General features: G+C 35.9%; 1 long non-coding RNA gene across 1 annotated transcript in view; it reads right to left on the bottom strand.

Moving 5' to 3' along the window:
- The window catches only part of LOC130145026 (uncharacterized), a 64,594-nt gene extending 42,744 nt beyond the window's left edge, over positions 1-21,850 (bottom strand). The window contains exon 1 of the long non-coding RNA XR_008820351.1: positions 21,469-21,850. This is a non-coding gene — a long non-coding RNA (uncharacterized LOC130145026). The remainder of the gene's footprint in view (positions 1-21,468) is intronic.
- Positions 21,851-21,859: the final 9 nt, after the last annotated feature.

Genomic DNA, 21,859 nt, shown 5'->3' on the forward strand with positions numbered 1-21,859 from the left:
TCTGAAAGTATTTCAAAAACACGGACAATATTCTCTGTCTTGAAGGACAAACTTATAAAGAAAATTAAAATTCTTTTACTCATCTTCTGTATCTGTAGCTTATTTGATATATGATTACAGGCAAAAATACATGTGTGCAACATATGAACACTCTCAAAGATATATACTCCCTTTTTTTCCTATCTTTCTCCTGAAATGCTTTGTGTTCCATTCATTTGAAACCGTTCCAGAGATGAGTACAGGATGTCTAGTTTTACAGCCAAACCAGAGGCACTCCTTATAACTGTGATCTGGGAAATGGAGCCACTCATTTTACAGCCGAACATACCTCTGTCTTCCATAATGTCTCTATAATGTATTATATTATGTCTCTGTAATGTTTTATACTGTAATCTATAATGCATTTTTTAATTTTAATCTTTCAGTTCTTGTTCAAGACAGTAGATATCATATCCTAAGGTTCATGCTGCAGAATGCCAGCAACGCTGACATCTTTTTATGTAGAAGAAAGTCCAAATGTCACTCAAAAACTTGTGGGTGGTAGACTGGGAAAATTCTCTCTGTAGCCATAGGCAGGGTGTTAGTTACCTTGCTCTGCACGGTTGCTACATTGTTGCATCGCATGGTTAGAAAGAGAGGTACACGGCAATGGCAGTGTAGGCCGGCATGAATAGGTTAACCAAAACGGAAGAAAACTGAATTTTAAACTTCCTTTAAAGAGCAGTTCTTCCAAGTTCAGGCTGGGGCATAGAAGACTGACATAAGTAAAGACAAGACACTTTAAATGATCTATGGGGTTAGGGGGTTGCTTTTTGAATTTTGACGAGGATACTCTTTTTGGAGGCCTTGTTAAGTTCTGAGGTTATGTGCGAAGGAAGGGAAGAGAGCTGACAGTGATAAACTGGGAAAACAAAGCTTTTCCAGTATTTTCTGTCAAAGAAGAGCTCAGCCATACTTTTATTTCAGTGTCATTGGCTGCTTTAAGTTGCCAGGTAGTATTTTACATTTTTTTCTGTATTTTCCAAACTCTCATCATTGCCACTGCTGGATGGCTGGAATAGATGCCCGGTCATTGGCTGCCAAGACATCAGGAGTATGCTCATCTGATGGCAAATATAGTATCACACGCACCATAGAGGGGACTTAAACAGTAAAAAGAATATAGACACTTGTGGGTTGATATATGACACATTATTCTAGAAATAGGTCATGTTCTTGCCAACAGACATTACACTACCACATCCAACTCTATCAAAGAGGTTTTAGAAGTGGTGGGAAGATGATTTTTTGAAATAAATCTATATTTTGACTCATCTACATCATCTTAAGAAATAGAAGAATAAGGAAGGTACAGTTTTAATTAGTTCCATGTGTAAGCCATTCACTGCATAGGAAATGAGAGGGTTAGGGGAAGTTCAAGTATTTATTGTAATTACTTGTTTAGGAATCAAAATAATAATAAAAAAAAACAGGTTATGACTTTCATAACTAGGTGATGTGTTCTAAGGGCAAAAAAGGCAGTATGATCCAGTGAGCAAATTACAGGTTGAATCATGTTGTAGTTTATATTTTAATGGCAACCTGTAATGTTTCCGTGGGCGTTAAAGCCTAGGTTTTGGGGTTTTTACTTTTAAAGATTAACTGATATTTCAGAAGGAAAATTATTTATTTGGAGGATCTGTGGTAGATTCTTTCAATTTTTTGTTCTTTGAATATAAAGATCATGATGTAAAGAAGGAATTTTAAGTAGATCTGGTTGTTCTTACAGAAAGACAAATACCTTCACTTTGGTTTGAGCCTTATTTCTGAGGAAAACAACATGGGATAAATCATAATTTTTGAAGGCAGAGTACATAAGGAGGACATTTTATGCAGTCCACTTTAGTTGTCTAACTTTACTAGTTGTACTGCCTTCTTAAATGTTGCAGGCTAGTTAGATCATTATTCGGGGTTACACTTTCATTATTTTGAATTCTACCACCACATGCAGAGCCTGAACTATTCGTGGTGTTCAACTGTCATGCTTGTAACGACATATATATGGTCTGATTAAAGGAACTTGTAAGGAGGAGCACTTGTTGCAATGAATATTCTTTGTATGGTGAAAGAGTTAATCTTAACTGTCCCAAAGTCCAATAATTCAAGATTAGGTGATAATATATATATCACGTACACAATGCTTGATTTCACATATGTAGAGGTAATTTCTCAATGTTATGTATTTTTTATTTTGTTTAGTCTTGATCAGTGATATAAAGCTATAGTTCTTGAGTGCTAAGCTGTTACTAAAGGAAATAGCATCATGTTTGTAGGCATATATATCATTTATATATATATATAAATATATACAGTTTATATAAGCAGAACATATATAGCAGAGATTGCAATTCTTAAAATTAAGATAGTGTCTTGAAACTGAATTAGATATAAATTGCTGGAGAAGTTTGTTTCCATTGGAGAACACCTTCAAAATAATTATAAAAATATTCTAATTGCCTTTTAAATGTGTTTTCCAGCACTTATGGTGATTTGCACACACTTTTTCCTTTTAATAGCAGCAGAATGACAGTCAGGCTATTTCATTAGAAAATGACATAATCATTAAGAATGTTTTCAGTACCAGGACATCTCATAAATTCTGGCATATGAAATCATATTCCAGATTATGAACTTATTTACAAGACTCTAATTTATTTTTTTAACAGTAGCAGTTACTTTTCCTGTCTTTCATGCAGGTGTTCATAACTTAGACTAAATTCAAATTTCTTAGCAATGTTGAAAGAAGGATATTTCAGAAATGTATTGACAAAAGAGGAAAAAAAGAAAATATGAACACACAGGAAAAATGTTTATGTCAAAAATTTTGCTATATGATCTGGACAAGATAATCAATTTTTATTCATTCACAGTAATTAGGCACAACCTGTAATAATAGGGAGTATTATTTATCAGAAACTGAAGTTGTCTGTTAATGATGAACCATTGGATTTTTTTTATATTTCAGCAAAAGCTTTTACATTATCTTCAGTTTGCAAGACTAATGCTAATTACTGTACAGATTAATAGCTGTTAAGTATGTCCTACATTCAGTATAAGTGAATAGAAATTAGTCTTATATTTAGGATATAAATAAACATCATTGTTCATAGACTGATTTTAACTCCTAAATACCTACATAGTCTGGCACTCAGAGCAGCCATTATAGTGCCCTTTGCATTTATAAGGTAACAAAATACATATAATATCATAAGGCAAAGTTAAGTGACCTTGGCTCAATGCATATAAAACCGTAAGTCCTGTAATAGGCAGTGGACAGGTTCTTGCTAGTTTGACTGTCAGCTGTTTGTATACTGTTTATACTCTCAGTAATTTAATTCTGACAAGTGCTATGATGGCAGATAGGCTAACTGCGGTAGTAAAAATTTTTGCTTATATGGAAAAAACTTAGTTATCATCCTTGCTATTCCTGTGGCTTTTCTCGGTTTCACTATGAATCAGGATATTATTTTTACAGCATGCAAGTTCCCAGCTGTCATGCACAGGTAACTGTGGGCGTGTCCTATCATGTTCCAAAACCACCTCAAGTTCCTATAGAAACAAGTAATATAAACCAGCCTTCAACTTTCAGATAATTGACTGCAGCAGCAAGAATCATCCTTAAATACTATTTTTTAATCCATAATGTAATGGCCATGCTATGTGCTGGGAGCGAGAGGATGAGAGAAAAGAGGGAGTGTGAAGCCACAACTCTGGGAACTGATTGTAAACAAAAAAAAAACCCCACCCCACCCCCCACCCCCCAAAAAAAAACCCAAACAAAAAAATGGACAGTGTATTCACATCAGCGAGAATTTTTTTTATACTTTTGCATCTGCAATGGAATATGTATGACAAGTATCAGCTGATAGTAATTTCCCTGCTCTACACAGCAGCCCAAATTTTCATTTTAGGCTTTATTTTAGTCACTGTTGCCCATGCAGACAGGGAGGTTGTGAGAAGTAGGTTTTCACAAATAAAGTGAGTCCTCAGGTTCACTGAAGACTACAAATAAAAAATAATCATATGATTATTGCATAACATCATCTTGGGGCAAGGTTAAGTTGTACCCATAATTTCAATGTGCTTTTCTAGTGCCTTAATATTTTAGAATTTCTTTAAGTACTCTTTTTTTACAGTTTAATTTGTAAATAATTATAATATATTCCAATGATCATGTTGAAGGACAGAGTTTGGGCTTTTGTTGGGTTTTTTATAGAAGTTATTTACATTTTTTTGATACAGGCTCTTACACTTAAACCTTCTACCACAGAGGTTTTCTTTGTCGGGATTTTCTTCTTCCTGTCTGCTCTTCCTCTGAAAACACAGAGATGGATATTATTTTCTCCTCCAGAGTTTCTTTTTTTTTGTTTCTCTTTTCCCATTATTGCCTGACTTGAACAAGGTTTTGCTCCTCTGGGCTTTTGTAACAACAAGCCTAGAGGCTTGCTGTAGAACACTTAGCCTCTGATTCTGACCTTTCACACACAGGATGAATTTCTTATAAGAACTCTCTCCTCTAACAGGGATTGTCAGTCAGGTACAGAGTTATAACTTATGTTGAAAATTTCAGTCTACAATTTTTCTTGATTAAAGCAGGCTGCTGTGTTTATCTCAGTAGGATTTAATATCAGTGGGGAGATTACAAGTCTTAACGTTTGTGCACCACATACAAATAGACTACTTGGGGAATAAAATTTAGAAAAAAAAAAAAAAAAAAAAAAGGTTGTATCTGGAATGTAATCAAAGGATGGTCTTATGTAAGAAAGAATTGTAAGAGTCTTTTTCTTACTGGTACAAACACATGGAAGCTACATGCAATCAGACAAATTGTTATGCACCCGCTACTACAATAATGTCTTTTAAACATGTCTATACTGATTGTATGGTCTGTTCATGAAGTAAAATGTGGGGCTTTTGGGTTGAGTCTGGGAAGGGAATATTTCTTTTCTCTCAGCTGTAGAGAACAGAATCTATGTAAATAAAACAGAACACATTTAATTCTGTGAGAAGTGTTAGGATTCACATTTTGTGCCTAAGGCTCTTTCTCCCAGCCCAAGGTGACCTCACCCAAACTACATATGGAGACAATCTCCAGCCTCTTCTGACCCCTGAAAATTACCTATGTGCTGGCAGACTGCTAGCTGGCACAAACCTAAACTGTGCTTCCTGACACTTAAAGAATACACACCATCACAGACCCATGCTTAAGCAGAATGCTCTGACTTTTCTACGTTTTCCAATATAGGTATTGTTCCTCAGACTGTAAACAGACCCCACCCTTCAAACAAAGGCACAGCAGCTAGCGCTGGAGCACTGTCTCATGTTAATTTTATTTTTCAATGTCAAGGGAAAAAAAGTGTAAGCTGCAAGAAGACTCACACCAGTTCACAGGCAACGGAGCTGGTGAAGGGTATGGAGCACAGGTCTTACCAGGAGCAGCTGAGGGAACTGGGATTGTTTAGTCTGGAGAAGAGGAGGCTCAGGGGTGATCTTATCACTCCATACAACTACCTGAAAGGAGGTTGTAGGCAGAGGGGTATCAGTCTCTTCTCACAGATAACTAGCAACAGGACAAGAGGAAATGCATCAAGCTATGGCAGGGGAGGTTTAGATTGGGTATTAGGAAAAAATTCTTCACTGAAAGGTGGTCAGGAATAGACTGCACAGGGAAGTGGTTAGTCATCATCCCTGGAGGTGTTTAAAAAACATGTACATGTGGTGCTTAAGGACATGGTTTAGTGATGGGCAAACAGTGGGACTTGACAATCTCAAACATCTTTTCCAATCAAAATGATACTATGATTCCTACTATTTTGAAACGGGCACAGGTTTCTAAACAGACAATGGGGAAGACCTTCCAATTTCCTTACCCCTTTTTTAGTACATTTGAATGCTTGAACAATTCAAGAGTTTAAAAGAGTCAAAAACCCCAGTGAAAACCTTGAAAGGGATGTGTGTCCCAATCATACCTGCAACTAATAAGAACAACATGGAGATTATTCTCAACAGCCATGCTGAGAACGTTTAACACAGTTTAACGCTAGTTATCAGACAGGTATTTCTGACATGACTCTATGACTCATTTCGTAATGCAGTCCCCAAGGCTGTGCAATTAGATCCTCAGGTGGCAACAGCAGTATGCTCCAATGACATGAAAATACTTGCTGCTAATGTATGTTAGTTTAATATCTGACAGTCAACCAAAATACAAAATCTCTTCAAGGAGGTCGAGACTGAAGATAAGACTTTGTGTGCAAGACAGATCGGAGTTCTGAAGCCTTCCTTAAAGCAAATAAATACCTCCTTTTTTTTTTTTTTTTTTTAATGGAAATGTGGATAGTGTTTGTACAATTTGCTTTTTTTCTGCATGTGTGGATTAAGAGTCCCAAGAACATTTGATAAGAAAAATAAATAATGAGGTTGTTTCTACATAATGATAGAAAGCAAAACACACAAAAAGACATTGGTACTTTGCCAATTAGAAAAATAGAACATTTAAGGACATATAAACTTTAAGAAAGGGACATACTTAAAGGTACCATGAAAGACTCTCCATTTAGGAGAAAATCTCCACAATTACAAATTAAGATTTAATATAGTTCTTACTTAATAAGACAAACAATGCACATTATCCATGTCCCAGGTGATCATACTTTATATGATCACCAGGTGATCATTCCCTTATAACCAGCCTACAGGGTATAAAATCAGCACCTCCTTCAGTTTTGTATATTATTATATATTAAAATTATGTTTGATCTTAAATCATTTACTATTACAGCTCCCATAGATAAGATTTAAGCTGTTGACTAGACAGAGACTTAGGAAACTCGCCATCACCTTAAACATTGAACGACAGTTGAGTGAGATTTTGAAAATCAACATTTTTGATTTTTCCCCTACAGTGATAACTAGGTGCATTATCTCCTTTTGGAGGTCTCGCTCCTTATACTTATCCATTAACATGTACAGGAATCTTTTTTAATTTCATAGTCAATTCACATACTGTGAATACATTATCCGTGTTTAAATATGTATATGGATTGATTTCTTCTCTAAGAGATGCTGATTGCTAATACTGCTTTTCCAATCATACATAAGGAGCACTAAATATCTCTGGTCGTAAGGTAACTGCAATAAGCAAAAGTCATGCTGACTCCAGACATCACAGTCTCTGTTGTATTTCTCAGCCTTTTTCAGTCTTTATCTGTAAGTCTGTTTCTTCATGTATACAATTTTCTTTTTTCCACAGTCTAATGCCACTTTGTGATGTCTGCATAACAATGTGTTAAAGTGCAGTACAGATTCTGATTTATTTAAATAAACTCAAGATCACTTTATCAAGCTATTGCAGTGACTTCGCTATTCCTGCTCTGCCTTAAAATTATTCAAGAGATATCTGTGGTCACTTATGCCAAATCAATAGCTTTAAAAATGCGATACAATCCATACACCGTAATTTTTTTCTCCAAGACAGAATACCCAAATATCCCTTCACAGACCATTTCAGATTCCCACAGACTAACATTATTATTCACCATCTCTTGTTTTAAACTGCTTAGTAGAATTGCTCTTACCATGCTTAGCTTGAGGGAATGATGAATTTCCATACTGGGTGAAGCCTTGCTGTATACTATTTGAACAGAATTTTTCTTGTAAGAAATATGATTTTGGGGGGGTTGACTTTGATGAAATGCAGAAAATAAATATATTATAAAAGCTTGCTTTTTAGAAGTTTGGAGTCAGGGGAGTAAGTACCTATGAAGTCAGTTGCATGCTTGGTATCACTACTATATGCCATTCATTACCCCAGCTTCTTATTCTATTTTATTAGATTACAAGATTTTTCACCTAATAGTAGAGATAATAAGCATTTTATTAGCAATATGAAAGAGAAAAAAGCTTTAGCATCTGCATTATGTTAAACTCATTCTTTTCATTGATTGAACTTCCAATAATTTCACCACAGACAAAATCTAAATATTTTTAAATTCTCCCAGAACATGCAATGGAAAAAAAAATATTTGTCACTACTGGGGGGAGAGGGGAAAATTAAGTAAGTGCATCCAAATAAGACTTTCTGAGTCAGAATCAATCACCTAAATCCATATTCAATCAGTCACCTAAATGTACATTCTAGACCAAGCAGTGGTATAACACTTTGCTTCAACTAAATATTGATGTGGAGCAGAAAAACTGACCTGGGATTCTTATTAGCAGGACCTGTAATTATTATTATTTGTCCTTCCGGGGTGCATATGGAAGTGGAATATTCTGCTTGAAATAAGGAAATTAAATCACATATGCTTCAAGGGTGACCGAGACTTCATAACATAAATAATCTAAATTAATATGCCAATAAAAGTTATATCTCCCTATCAAAATACAGGATATGAAATGTACATTTGGTCACAAATATAATTTAAGCAGAATTAAATTTTATGCATAATAATGTTCTCATATCACTATATATTTAAAAATCTTAAAAAAATTACAGAATGTACAATGAGTGCATGTTTAAGATTTTGAATCTGCACTATATCCTAGTCAGCTGGCTAGACATCAATCGCCACTAAAGTGCATTATCTATAAAAAACAAGTTGTTAGTCAAACTTTTAATTGGCATGTATATTTTAAAAGAAAACTGAAATAAATCCTACTTTCACTTGACATAGAAACTTCGATGTGACCTTTCTTTCTGGGTTAAGTTTGATAGTGCATTCTAAAATACCATTATCTTCCAGATGGCCAGAATAATATCAAAGATATAGGGTGTGAAGCTGTTTAGAGAGTTCTTGATTGCACCTGAGAAGATGAGAGCAGGCAGCTGACATTTCCAATGCCTTGATAACATCTGTTTTTTCCACAGTATCACTTCACAAGACTTTCATTATTTATCTTTTTTTACTGCACTGCTACCAATTTCTCAATTCTTTAAAAAGAATCTGTGATATGCATTTTCTGCCCAGACTGTCTGATGTTATACTGTTCCGGCAGTTATTTTCCACTAGTCCCTGACATTTATTAACTTCCTGTTACTGATGCATTTGTTTAGTTTCTAGAAAATAGTTTTCACTACTTTCAGTCTTCTACAGGGATGACAGTATTGCTTTTGTTCCTTAAACTACCTTGTTTCAAGTTTTCTTACTGTAAATCATCAGTTTATGGAATAAAGGGCAATATGGTACGAACCCCTTGGTTTGACAGAGAGCAAGGCAGTGAAACAAAGTATTACATTTCAAATTCATGTTCATTTTAACTTTTTTTCTATACAGCCTTTCACCATCTTCATACTTAGTAAATCAGCTAATCAAACTCCCCTAGGTTTTCTGCTGCAGCTCAAGAACTTTGACAATTACAGACACTTATGAGATGATTTTTCTCACCTGACTTTAGACACCTAAAACCTAGATAGCTTAAGAGAAATATGTTGAACTGTTCAAGTTGCTTTAGGATCTCTATTTAATCTACTAAGAAGAAAAAGGATTTGGTGCAGAAGGGCCATCCTGGACACTTATTTTGGGATGAAAAAAATTAACTATTTCTAGAGGTATGCCTTTATTCTACTTCCTGAAAAGGAAAAGGGAATGTAGTATTTGTAGCTCAGAAGCAAATGGTTGACTTGGGATATCTAAAACAGCTGAATTCTTTCTCAAGTAATTTCACTTGATGCTTGATGTTTTGGCCTATTATTATTATTTTTTTAAATTTCTGATAAATCATTTGTAGCTGTAGCTGATACATATTATGTGAAGCTGGTGTTTCCATATGTAACTTTAAGAGGAAAACTTGTTAAAAAAACATGAGAACACCTTCATTGCTAGTTTGATTTGTAAAAGCCTGTTCAGGAGGAAAAAAATTGAATTATTGTTATATTTCTATTTTTTCTTCAGTGAATTATTTTATCTGTTATTAGCAAAGGCTAATTAATATCCAGGTGGGTTTTTATTTGTTTGTTTGTTCTAACTTTTATTCATTTAAGTTTTACTTACTGTGTTTTACTACACACATGTAATAAGTGAGATAACATATGTAGTTTGATAACAGCATAACCTGAGTGAATGACTAATGAAATTCAAGTTGTTAATCTGATACAAGTCTGAAAGAAGTTTTCATACACTCATGTATTTAGAACACTTGAAATCCTACCACCAAGCAATATGAATGTTAAGCACAAGAATTTAGGTGGAATTTATATGAGCTGAATTTCAGGAGTTTATCCTAGCTAAATTTATATTGCTTATTCTTGTATCTACTCTGGGACCTTGTCACCTCTCCACTACCTGTTTGCAATAGGGTAGCATGGTACAAATCTGTAAACTGCTTATTTTCTTTGCTGCCTTTTTCCTAAAATGTCTTAAGCAGAAAGCTAGTCCCAGTCAGAATTGTGTTTTCTTTTAAAAAAATAGGAGATTTCTCTAAACCAGCTCCTTTCTTTCTGGCTTTGTGTTTCAGAACTGTGTAAAATAAATAAATAAATAAATAAAAAATAAAGCAAGGTCAAGTGGACTGGTAATTAACAGAAGTCAAGAATTGCTGAGTTACTGGAGACAGAGAGGTGGAGGAAAAAATAAGGGACCAAGAAAAGAAGTTTAGGATTATTCATGATTTTACCACCTAAACAGTTGACTACAGATCAGAAATGAATAAAATTACTAGACAATGAATAAAGATTTATTTACTTTTGTATGGCTTGATCTAGATGTTTCATTACTAGATATAATTAATTGACATCAGCTTGTGTGAGATTCTTTTTCTATGCCATAAGGGAAGTAATTCAGACATACATGTTGGATGTCATTTTTTCCTAGTGTATGGTTTGGAGAGGTGAGTTGTCTCCTCTTTTTTTAAGAGGAGCTGATTTATTTTTATTTTTTACAGAGGGAAGAAACAGATAGTGAGGCTTTAGAGAAATACTGAATGTGTGGGTGGAAGAACAGGAATGAAGGACCCAACATCAGCTCATTAATCAATAACTTAGGCCTAATATTTTGAGTTAAAGTGATGTCTGTTGAATCACTGTCTCACCGGTAATATTAAAACTCATTCAATCCAGAAAGAAAACAGAATATAAATCATAGAATGGTTTGTGTTGGAAGGGTCCTTAAATAGCAGCCAGTTCCAACTCCCCTGCCATGGGCAGGGACACCTTCCACTATTTGAGATGCTGCTCAAAGCTCCATCCAACCTGACCTTGAACACTTCCGGGGATGGGGCACCCAGAGCTTCTCTGGGCAACCTGTTCCAGTGCCTCACCACCCTCATAGTGAAGAATTTCTTCCTTATATCTAATCTAAATCCACCCTCTTTTAAAACCATTACCCAAGGTGTTTTCATTTATATGTCATAAATAATTTGAGTAAGTCTCTTATTTGTTTGTTCCATTTTTTTCAGAGCCAAGATGGAGAAATTTTTCATCTATGTCCCTTTAAACCATAAGAAAACAGCAAGAACTCACTGTGCTTGCTGCAGTAGTTGCACTGGCTTGATGATGTGATATAAGGAAGTAAAAAGACCCAGCAAATTTTAAGAGCTAAACTCTCTAACCAGTTCACCAGAGACAACCAATCTGTATCATGTCAAGAAGAAACAGAGTGGAAATGCAAGCTAATGAATAGCTAGTGCAAAAATTTTAGATGTTATGATGTGACATAACGGGTAAGCACCTACCTGTAAATCAAAAGAGATTTAAAATGCAGATTCAATTTTTCTCTTTTGTTATGAAAAATGCCTCTGTCTCTTTATATCTGAGTATAAATAAATTGTTAAAATGAGAACAATTCTACATTACATTGCAACTGAAAACATGTGTATGTATACACACATAGAAAAAAACTGATTGCTGTGGTGAGAATCCTTAGTATACAGGTAAGTCAGATTGCCCTTAAACTTTAAAATAAATTTCTGCTAAATTCACTCCTTAACAGCACTTTTCATGCTAATGCTGAGTTCTTAAACATTAGAAATCATCAATATTGATACAAAATGTGTCAAAGCGCCTTCAACAAAGTGTCAGTACAAACAAAGTGTATCAAAGTGTATTCAACAGTTTATATTCCAAATTAGCTGGGTGTATACAACACCACATCACTGGTGACTATGGTTCATGGCAGTCTTTGGTGAGATCAAGGTGATCAGGCTTTAGAGATCTTTGAAGTCAGAAGTGCAGTGTCATGTCTTGTTCTACAATTTTCTTCCCTTGTGCCTGATCTTTTTTCTGCTATTTGCCACTCACCTCCTACCCTCAAGGGGGATATCATTTCCTCCTCATAATGATTATTTGCGGGTGAGGGGTGTCTTTCCAGTTATCCTGGTGTACGTGGTAGGAAGCTCTGTGAATTTGAATACAAGTGATTGTATTGTCCTCTGCAACTTTTTATTGCTTGGTTGCCTCCTGCATGCAACCTGCCTTTTCCCTCTTGGTGGTCACATTATTCTCATATTATGTAAAATGCTTAAGGATTGTGTCTGGCTATGCCTTCACACTGTTAGAAAATGCTTGCATACTCTTGTTGTTGTTTACATTATTTCAGAATGGTTATATTCGGGTTTGTATTAACTATACCCTAGTCAATACATTTCTAATTTCTAGATGTCACAGGGCTCTGGTTTGGCTACAATTAGTTGTGATATGCTGTCCCTATGCCTCCTGTGGAACATACAGGCTTCCCAAAATGAAACAAAAGCCTCTTCATTTTAGCTACCCAAACTGCATAAAGGCTTCCTGGCAAAGGAGTTTCAGACAGTATCTCTCTGAACAGGGACTGTAGAAACCTTCAGCTTGTGGCCATCTATCTTTTCATAATTCATACAGTTTAGAAAGTGCTATTTATATGTATTTCCTCTTTGCAAAGATTTTTTCTAGAACTTTGTCCATACCAGAGGGTAAATTGTGAGGAACAAACAAGCATGTGAATTGGAGGTATACAGTTAAGATACACTGAGTTCTTTGTGCCTTGAGGGGTTTTCTTCTTGCCAGAAAACCTTCAGTCTTGCTAGCTTGCTAAAATAAATCATCTCTGCCTATGCTATTGTGACTTGCCTCCCATTCCTCCTAAATAAAAAGCAGATTATAACATCAGTGGCACTTCAACGTCAAAAGCCAAGGAGATTAATGTCTGCAGTGAAGAGCCTTGGCTGAGCAAAGGTGAGTGCTGAATAAAAGGGAGGTGGCTATTTGCAGATGGAAGGAGACTGAAATAGAATGTGGAAGTACGAGTGGAAGTACAAACTAAAGATAAAATAAACATATTTGGAATTCTATTGACATTAATTTCCTTTCAGAACTTGATACTGAACCTGCACATAAAAATCCTAAATCCAATTCAGTACCTGTAGAGATGCCACATTCTGTTGGTTGTCCAACCACAGTAATTAGGTGCAAAATGGTGACATCAGCTATGCTCCTTCTCTTGTAATTTAAGGGAAAAAACCATGAAATTCCATCCCACAGGTCATGAGTAGAGTTGTTTATATAAACAACTGAGCTTTGTTCCAATCATCCATTACAAGTAAATCAAGCATTCTCTTTTTTTTTCTCATTTAATAAAGGGCTGCAAAATTATTCTGGTTCCTCCACATGTGTTGGAGAATTATTTTTCAAAATTATTCACTAAATAGTATGGGTAAAGCACATTAATCTCTGGAATTCTTCACAAATTATGCACATTAAGTATTTGCAGTCACTGTTACACGTTTTTGGTATCTGATGACCAATTACATTTAATTGTTTCTGCTTCTGGCTACTTTGTCTTATTTAGGTGAGAAGTAAATAATAAACAGTGCATGAAAAATACTATGTCTGCATTAGAAAGCTATTTTGTACCATAGGAGATGCTCTTTAGATCAGAATACCAACGGTAAAGTGACTATGTTGACAATGTTTTATATGCAATATGGCTTTTTCTTCCTCCAGACTAAATTTAGTCTGTTCCCCAGGATGAATGATCCCAGCATTCTTATGATTTGAAGACATCCAAAAGGGCAAATCTTTGGTTCAAACACTTAGATCTGCATCATCAGTTTGAGTGCACCTGATGCATATCTGAGAGCAGAGATTCTGCTGTGGTTATCTCCAAAACCAATCAAATTCTTGTGAATGAATATCACTTTCAAACTGAATCAATGCTCAGGGATGGCCAGAAGATTCACTTTGAAACCTCACTACTGCTCTTACCAAGCATGCTAATGTGGACACAAATAACAGATTTTTCCTTCTTTTATGTTAATAATTTTTGCCTATAAATATAAGCTATTACATTTAGAAATGTAGTACAAACCATATTAACAAATGTAATAAAATATAACCATTCCTCCAAAAGCATGTTATTTTTAGGAATCTTATTCTTAGGGATTAAAAGGGGTGTGATACAGATTGAAGAGAAAAACCATACGCAATTCACACAAATAATCACAAATAATCTATTTTTGCAGCTTTTTTTTTTATTTTATTTGTTTGGTTTCATGGTGTGTATTGTTGTTGGGGTTTTTTTAATAAATATAATGTTATTACTTGTGGCTTACCACTATCTAATTAGCTTCTGCTTTTCCAAGGCAAAATCACATCTTGACAGACTTTTTGTATTTTTTAATTCATAATTCCACTTAGTTTCTTTTAACTTTGAAATAACTGGAGCTGTCTTAAGTCTTGTTTAACTTTGTCTATATAATACTTTAACCTGTCATGACTTGTATGTGTAGCAGTCATTTAGTCAAAAATTGTAACTATGTCCTGAAAGATTAAATGAAATACCATCATAGAATAATTTCTTTTCAACTAGGCCCATGATTTATTGAGCTAGACAGAAATGCATGCTCCTTTATGCAGCTTCTCAACCCTACCAATGAAATGACATTAGTAAAGCATCACTTAACTGTAGCTCAGAACATACAGAGTACATCTATAACAGAATTAATTTTGCTTTTTCTATCTAAATCAGCTTATTATGTAAGTAGCACTCTAGTAGCATTGTTCCAGTAATAATCTATAAATCAATATATCACATTGCAGCACTGAAGAAACCTGTAAATTCAAAATCTTCATCAATAAAATGATAAAAGTTTGTTTGCGTGTTTTTCCAAAAAATCAGTATAAAATATAATGTGTATTATAGTGATAGGGCTAATGTAACTGTTAAAGATATAGATACACTTGAGAATCTAGTCAATATGGAAGCTTCCTGAAAGTGTGTATATTGTTTTCCTGTATGAAGTTGTTCTTTTCTTTTTTTCACTTATGTTTATGGGTTTGATCCTTTTACGATTTTTCATTTTCTATCCACAAAATTTATATTAATGGAATGCTCTGATAAATAATATTACATTTATGAGGTGTTTAAACTTAAAGCTAGAAACAATTGAGTTGGTAGTGATTTCAATGCCTGTGAAAATAATGCTGTTTTAATCTAAAAACAAGTATTTTAGAAGCATGAAATACCTCAGACTTTAGAAATATTTGTATCTATGCTTCCTCCTATGGTGAACTGTGTTATGGTTCAAGCTTTCCCAGTGACCTTTCCATGTGCTACCACCACTAACTTGCTGCCTCTAGAAGCAAGGGGAAAAGTGTTAATTCACCTGTATCTACTAAACTGTTTCACTCAAGATTTGGGTGTAAAATACATGATATAAAAAGGAAGAAGATGTTTAATGGGAAAATCTATTTATTTTCTCTGAAACAAAATGAGATCAAATAAATGTACTCATGTCTTCCTCTGCGCAGTGCAAGGCTGTTTACAGATTACCAAATTAACATGTAGCTATTACAATTCTGTAATAAATCCACTGAAGGCTTTTTTTTTTTTTTTTTTTTTTTTTAAATTTAACTCTCCCACAAGTGATGCAGAGGAATCATTCTTCCATTGGTTTTTGCCAGTTTCATGCTAGGTTTAAGCTTGTTTAGCCTTAGTTCTGTGTCATACTTTGTTGCATCGCTCTAGGTGCTCCTGTCTGCCAGGCCGTACTGCTGTAGGTATAAAACTATCTTGATATAGTTATGGAAATGCTTCCCTCCTAACTGAAGGCATGTAAAAGTTTGACAGTCAGTTTAAACTCTCATCATAGTCATTGCAGAAAGAGAGAGAGAGGACAAAGCATCTCTGAGGGAAGACATAAACCAGCCTTTGGAAGAGCTCACTCCACAGACTATCAAGGAAACCTAGATTACATTAGATTAAATTCCTACCTTTTACAAGGTTAAAGTAAATGAGCTAGAATTCATTCTTTATACCAAAGCTATTATAACTTTCTCTATTCCTTATCCTAACTCCTTCCACGCCTCTTTGATATTTATTGGTTTCATTCTTAAAACTCTGCCCTTTAGCTGTCTCACTCTCTCTCCTTTGTCATCTTTCTCCACTCTCCCCTTCACCATACAGGTGAGTAACAAACTCTGATTTTTGTTCTTAACAAAATGCCTTCTTCCTCTGCTCCTTGAAAAGTTTTCCAACTCCTGTAACAGCTAGTCTATTTCTTCCCTGCAATTTCACAATCGGAAATCATTTTTATATTCTATTTATTGCAATTCTATAAGTCTTCCTTCTTTAATTCACTTAATTCTTCAATACACTGCTATTGAAACTGGAAAACATAGTGTCTTTCTGGTCTCAGGAGCTCCTCAGTTTTCCTCACTGACCTGAATATCATTTTAATACACTGACGATAAGTATGCAAAAACTATATATTTATTGAGTAGCATTTTCCATGCAACATTTTCAGAATAAATGATGGCATAAATGCATTGACAGCAACTACTCTCAGAGGATGAGGTATGCATCCCCAATAAGCTCTTTATTCACCTTAAAGGAGAGTAAATGACAGGGAGCACAAGATCTTATCTAAAAGGCAAAATACATTACAGCACATAATGCACATAACAGGTCTGCTCAGATATGAACTATGGAAAAATGCAAGAAATCACTACAATAATATGCCTGAAGACAGAACGCTTATTCTAGTTATGGGTGAGTGTGCTGTTCAGATCAATTAGATCACGTAACTCCTACAGACAGTAAGAACAGCAGTAATAAAACCTAAAGCAAAGAACATATTGCACAGTGTGTTGACAAGGTCAAATTGATAGTAATGATGTGTGATGGCAGCACTGCAATAAGGTCTAATACTGTATGCATCTGATATTGGCTTTCATTACCTATACCCTGGAGTACCGTCAGAAGCTCACTAAAATGATAGTGATTACCCAAAGGGCAAAGGCAAGTAAGACAGGCAGTTTGGTACTTGTGCATCCTGCAAACTGCATGAAGGCAGACAAAATTGTACCTGAAGCTAGATCTACAAGGCTTACTACCACTGGGATCAAGTTGAGTTTATACTGCCTTTTATTCATTTTTAAATTGATGCAGTGCTTTAAAGTGTATGCTTAGTGACTTTATTAAGACAGTCCATCAGAGACTGTGATAGCTCTCTTCAGAAGTCTACAATCTACATTATAACTATGTACTCTAAATCAGACTGTAATGCATACCAGACACAGGGTATACTGCTGCTCTGGAAGCTCATGTTTCAAGTCAATACTGGGTGACACTTAAAAGCTTGGGGCTGTCCCTAGTATGAATAAAGCTCAAATGTTTGAATGAGTGTCCAGTAGTTTTGTAATACAGCTTCTCTTTCATTCTTTAAAAGCCAAAACAAAGTCAGTCCTATGCCTTACTGCCAATAAAATACCTCCTGCTACTTCCTGATATTCTTCAGTATCTTTTCTTTACTTCTTTCTTACAAAAGAGGTGATTTAAATATAAGTAGCTTTAGTCTCTACTGAATAAGACATGCTCACACAGAGAAAGGTTAATGAAAAGTAAGGAGTGTCCTTTGGAAGGGTATATAAACATTGCAAAGAAATGCATCTGGGAAGTTACTTCTGGCCTTCTTTAATGTCCTCACAGCTCATGCAGAATGTGAATAGTTGAATAGAATTAAGCGGAGAATTTTTCTATGGGGTACTTCTCTGGATCATTTAGGCATTTATACAAATAGTGGATTTTGTAATGTCATCATGTACAATGATCCCCTTGCCACCCCCGTCCAGAAAAAAAAAAAAACAAAAATAATAATCTGAAGCCTGAAAATTTGGGGGTGACAATCAAAGCAGAGGTGAACGTTCAGAAAATGGGAACTTAGGAAGATGGCTGCTCTTGGCTTTCCTCTTCTTTCCAATATTGACATGAACACCTGCTCTTTCCCCAACTACATGACATTTCCTGGGTGTTGTGACCCCTTTGTTTTGCAATGTTAAATATTCAAGGAATCAAGGCTGGCATAACAAGATTTCAACAAACTTTGTTAATCAGCTATGTGCACATACTCTGAATCTTCCTGCCTTTGCACATCACGCTGCTCTGAATTTTTGTCTAGCTTCTCTGACACAGTTTGGAGGATTTTTGTGGCTGTAACTTCTTGTACAGTCCTGAAAATATGGGGGGAAGGGGTGTCAGGTTGGGGAAAAGGAGCCCTGTGAGGAAGGGGCTGGGTGCTGACACCAATTCAAACACAGTAGAGATGGGTGGGGACAACAGAGATGTGGTGTCCATAGCATTTGGATCACCCAGATGAGCCACCTCAGGTATTCAGTTGTTGCAGAAGGAAAATATAGCAGTCTGGCACCTGCATGTTTCAAACCCTAATGTAATGTTTTAAATAAAGGCCTCTTTGTATCAGATGCATGAAGCATACAGACTGGAGGCTTCTGGAGAGTTGGTCTTTAAACCAAGGCAAGCCTATTTTCTTCTCTCTGCTCAATGGCCCCATTTCTGCCCCTCAACAATCTCTTACTATGCAGCAGTACCATGGCTGCAGCTGTGATGCTATGTCCTACCATTACATTCATAACTCCTTCAGAAACTTAAGTGTGTGGACTCTCTCTCTCTTTATTCATTACCTAATTGGGAAGTTATATTCTGTTTGGAGAATCACTACTGGATATACACATTCAGGAAATCCAGTCTCATTGGCATTATGTTGCATATTCTTGGCAATGCTCTCTGAATATTGTTTAAGTTTGTATTTGTCTGGTTATACCCTTTTTCCTCCCAAAGGCCTGGGTTTCTCACAGAACTTGTTGGGGAATAACAAAAAAATATTAGAAAAACCCAGACTAACTTGTCCCTGTAAGTAAGAGCCTAAGAATTCACTTTCACATCTGCAAATATTCAGAAGTTAATAACCCTTAAAGTGTCCAAACTCATAAGTGTAAAAAAGTCTTTAAAAAATCTTAGCACAAATTTGTCAACATTATGTTTTAACCTACGCATGATTCCTGTAGAAAACTGTACATACTGCACTTTTATTACTAAGCATAACTTTTTGTTTCCCTAGGTTTTCTTTCTCAGAGGAGAAAAGCCGCTTGCTTTATACATGCCTTCTATTATTTTACTCCTTTCCAGCTTAACTATAAAAAGCCAAAGTAATTATCTACGCAGATACATTATTTTGAGGTTTGCTAATATCAGTTTATTGTTGACAGAATACTATCCTAACACCTTCTCTTACATATATTATGCACTTTCAATCAAACAAAAAGCTTAAAGATTTGTCAGTGCTTCGATTATTCTATACGCTCTTCTTGTAACAGCAGGTATGATTATGACTAACGTAGCCTGCATCAAGATGACTTCCCTAAAATACTTATATTAAAAAGGAGAAACAAAACCACATTAATTATGTTGCAGCTCAGAGTTTTGTGCTGAATAAGAAAACATATACATGTAAGCAGTATTACAATGGTTGTAATTAGTTCTGCAGTAAGAAACGTATTAAAATCTACTGTTCTTTATCAGCTGGGAAGCCCTTTTTTTCTGAAGCATTGTACATGCTTCTGTGAAGAACAGAACAAGAGAGACTCCTGCTGGCTCAAACTCAAAAATTTAACACTCTTACCAACTTTATTTTTTCCATTCTTTGTGCACTTACAATTACTCGTTTGTTATATAATAATACCCAAAGGCTTGGAAAATGAGTGAATGCACTAGACACACTCCCGCAGCTCAAAAGAGCTGACTATTGGAATTTTTTTTAAATTTCTGAGACAAGTAGAAGGAAGAAGGGCAGAAATTGAGGATACATACATACAGTCACATAATTTATCACCTAGTAGCTTATGTGATCTGATGCTGTAGTGAACTTACATCTGTAGTGAACTATGAGGCTACTTATTCACTGCATGCTGTTGTTAGTGTATAAAGTGATCATTTGGCCTAAATATTTATATATATCCTATGCCAGAGTAAGCTAAACCAAATCATCAAGTGCACACTTCACAAAATTTTTGTTCAGCTTAATTCTAGTCTCAGGCTAAACTGCAACTTATTTGGGCCAACTATTAAGAGTAACAATGACATTATCATATACTGTTTTCCTCACAGGACATTGGCTTTATTCTGTGCACAGGATGATGGCCACTGCTCAGAGAATGAAGCAACAATGCCTCAATATTCCTTTATACTCCGCCTGCAGTATGTCCCTACGTACTATGCAAACCTGCACTGAATAAGGAATTATTCATCTCCCCTTGGGCTTTTTTTTTTTATAGTGCTCACTTCTGTATCTGAGAGCTAGATCCTTAGAAGAATTTAAGGGGTGGACAGAAAAAGTTATTTAATATCCAAGTCCCAGTTAATGTAGTGGGAACTACACACTTTGAGAAGCACAGAACCACCAAGACAGCTCAAAGACACCTATCAAGCCCCAAATCCAGGCTCATAATTTCTAAATAAAGGAGCAAACTGCTATGCAGACAGTAGCGGCACTCTATAAAATACTGAAAAAGGCAGTCCACCTGAGCCACCAATTCCTGGCTCTTGGAAGGACAAGTGATCTCAGTACCTCTTGCTTCTGGTGAAGTGTTTCTGCCCCTTGCTGGTTTTTGTACACTACAAGGAGATAACCCCATTCCAACATTAAGATTCTCAAACCATTTACTTGGCTGCCTTCCAACCCTAGAGGTGCCTAACCTCCACAGGTTAAGTTTCTCAGGGTGTGTATCTGCATCAAATTAATGTGTTTTGTCAACAAACAGGCCTTGCCCACTACTCAGCCACCACTAGAACTTAGTATCAAGGATTTTACACACTATGTCACCTAGGGTGAGAAATATGTTTTCTCAGAGATGGTAAACCTCACAGAACACAAAGCTGGGAGAACAGTAACATTTTCTTTTATTGAATAAATTAGTAGTTATGAATTCTTCTGGGAAATGGGAGATTCGAATTAAAAAAACTTCTTTAAGGGGACTTGAATGCACATTTCCAGAGCCCTCCTGGCTCTTACTGGTTTAAGATTACACCTACCAGGATGAAACATTTCTGAAAATAAACGTTACGTACTTCAACTTGAAAAACACACCTTCACCACATTACAGCAAAAGGAGAAACATCTGATTTGCTCAGTATCACATCAGATACTTATAAAAGGTCTTACCACAGAATCCATTTTGCAGAATATTTCAAAAACTTAAGTTGTGAGTCTCCCACTCTCAATCCTTCATCTTTAATGTCTTTCCCATCTTCTGGGAATAGGCCAGCGACTTCACTATCACGTTCATGTTAAGGGCAAGAAGGCAGCGGCAAAAAAAGAAAGCTGATACAGTGACACGAAATTGAAGTTGGCATTAAAGTGCACAAGACCCCACGACTGCAAACGGCAGTCTCTGCGATCACAAGCGTTGCCTCAACGTGGCGCACCCCAGCCGGGGTCACTGAGCGCCTCCGGGCGCCGCCGCCCGTGCTGGCTGCACACGGCCCGCTGCCAGGGTGCGCCCGGCCCTGCTGGGCCCTTCCCGCGCAGGCAGCTGCGCGCTGCGAGCCCGCAG

This window comes from Falco biarmicus, chromosome 2, assembly GCF_023638135.1.
Source record: "Falco biarmicus isolate bFalBia1 chromosome 2, bFalBia1.pri, whole genome shotgun sequence".
Taxonomy (NCBI): Eukaryota; Metazoa; Chordata; class Aves; order Falconiformes; family Falconidae; genus Falco; species Falco biarmicus.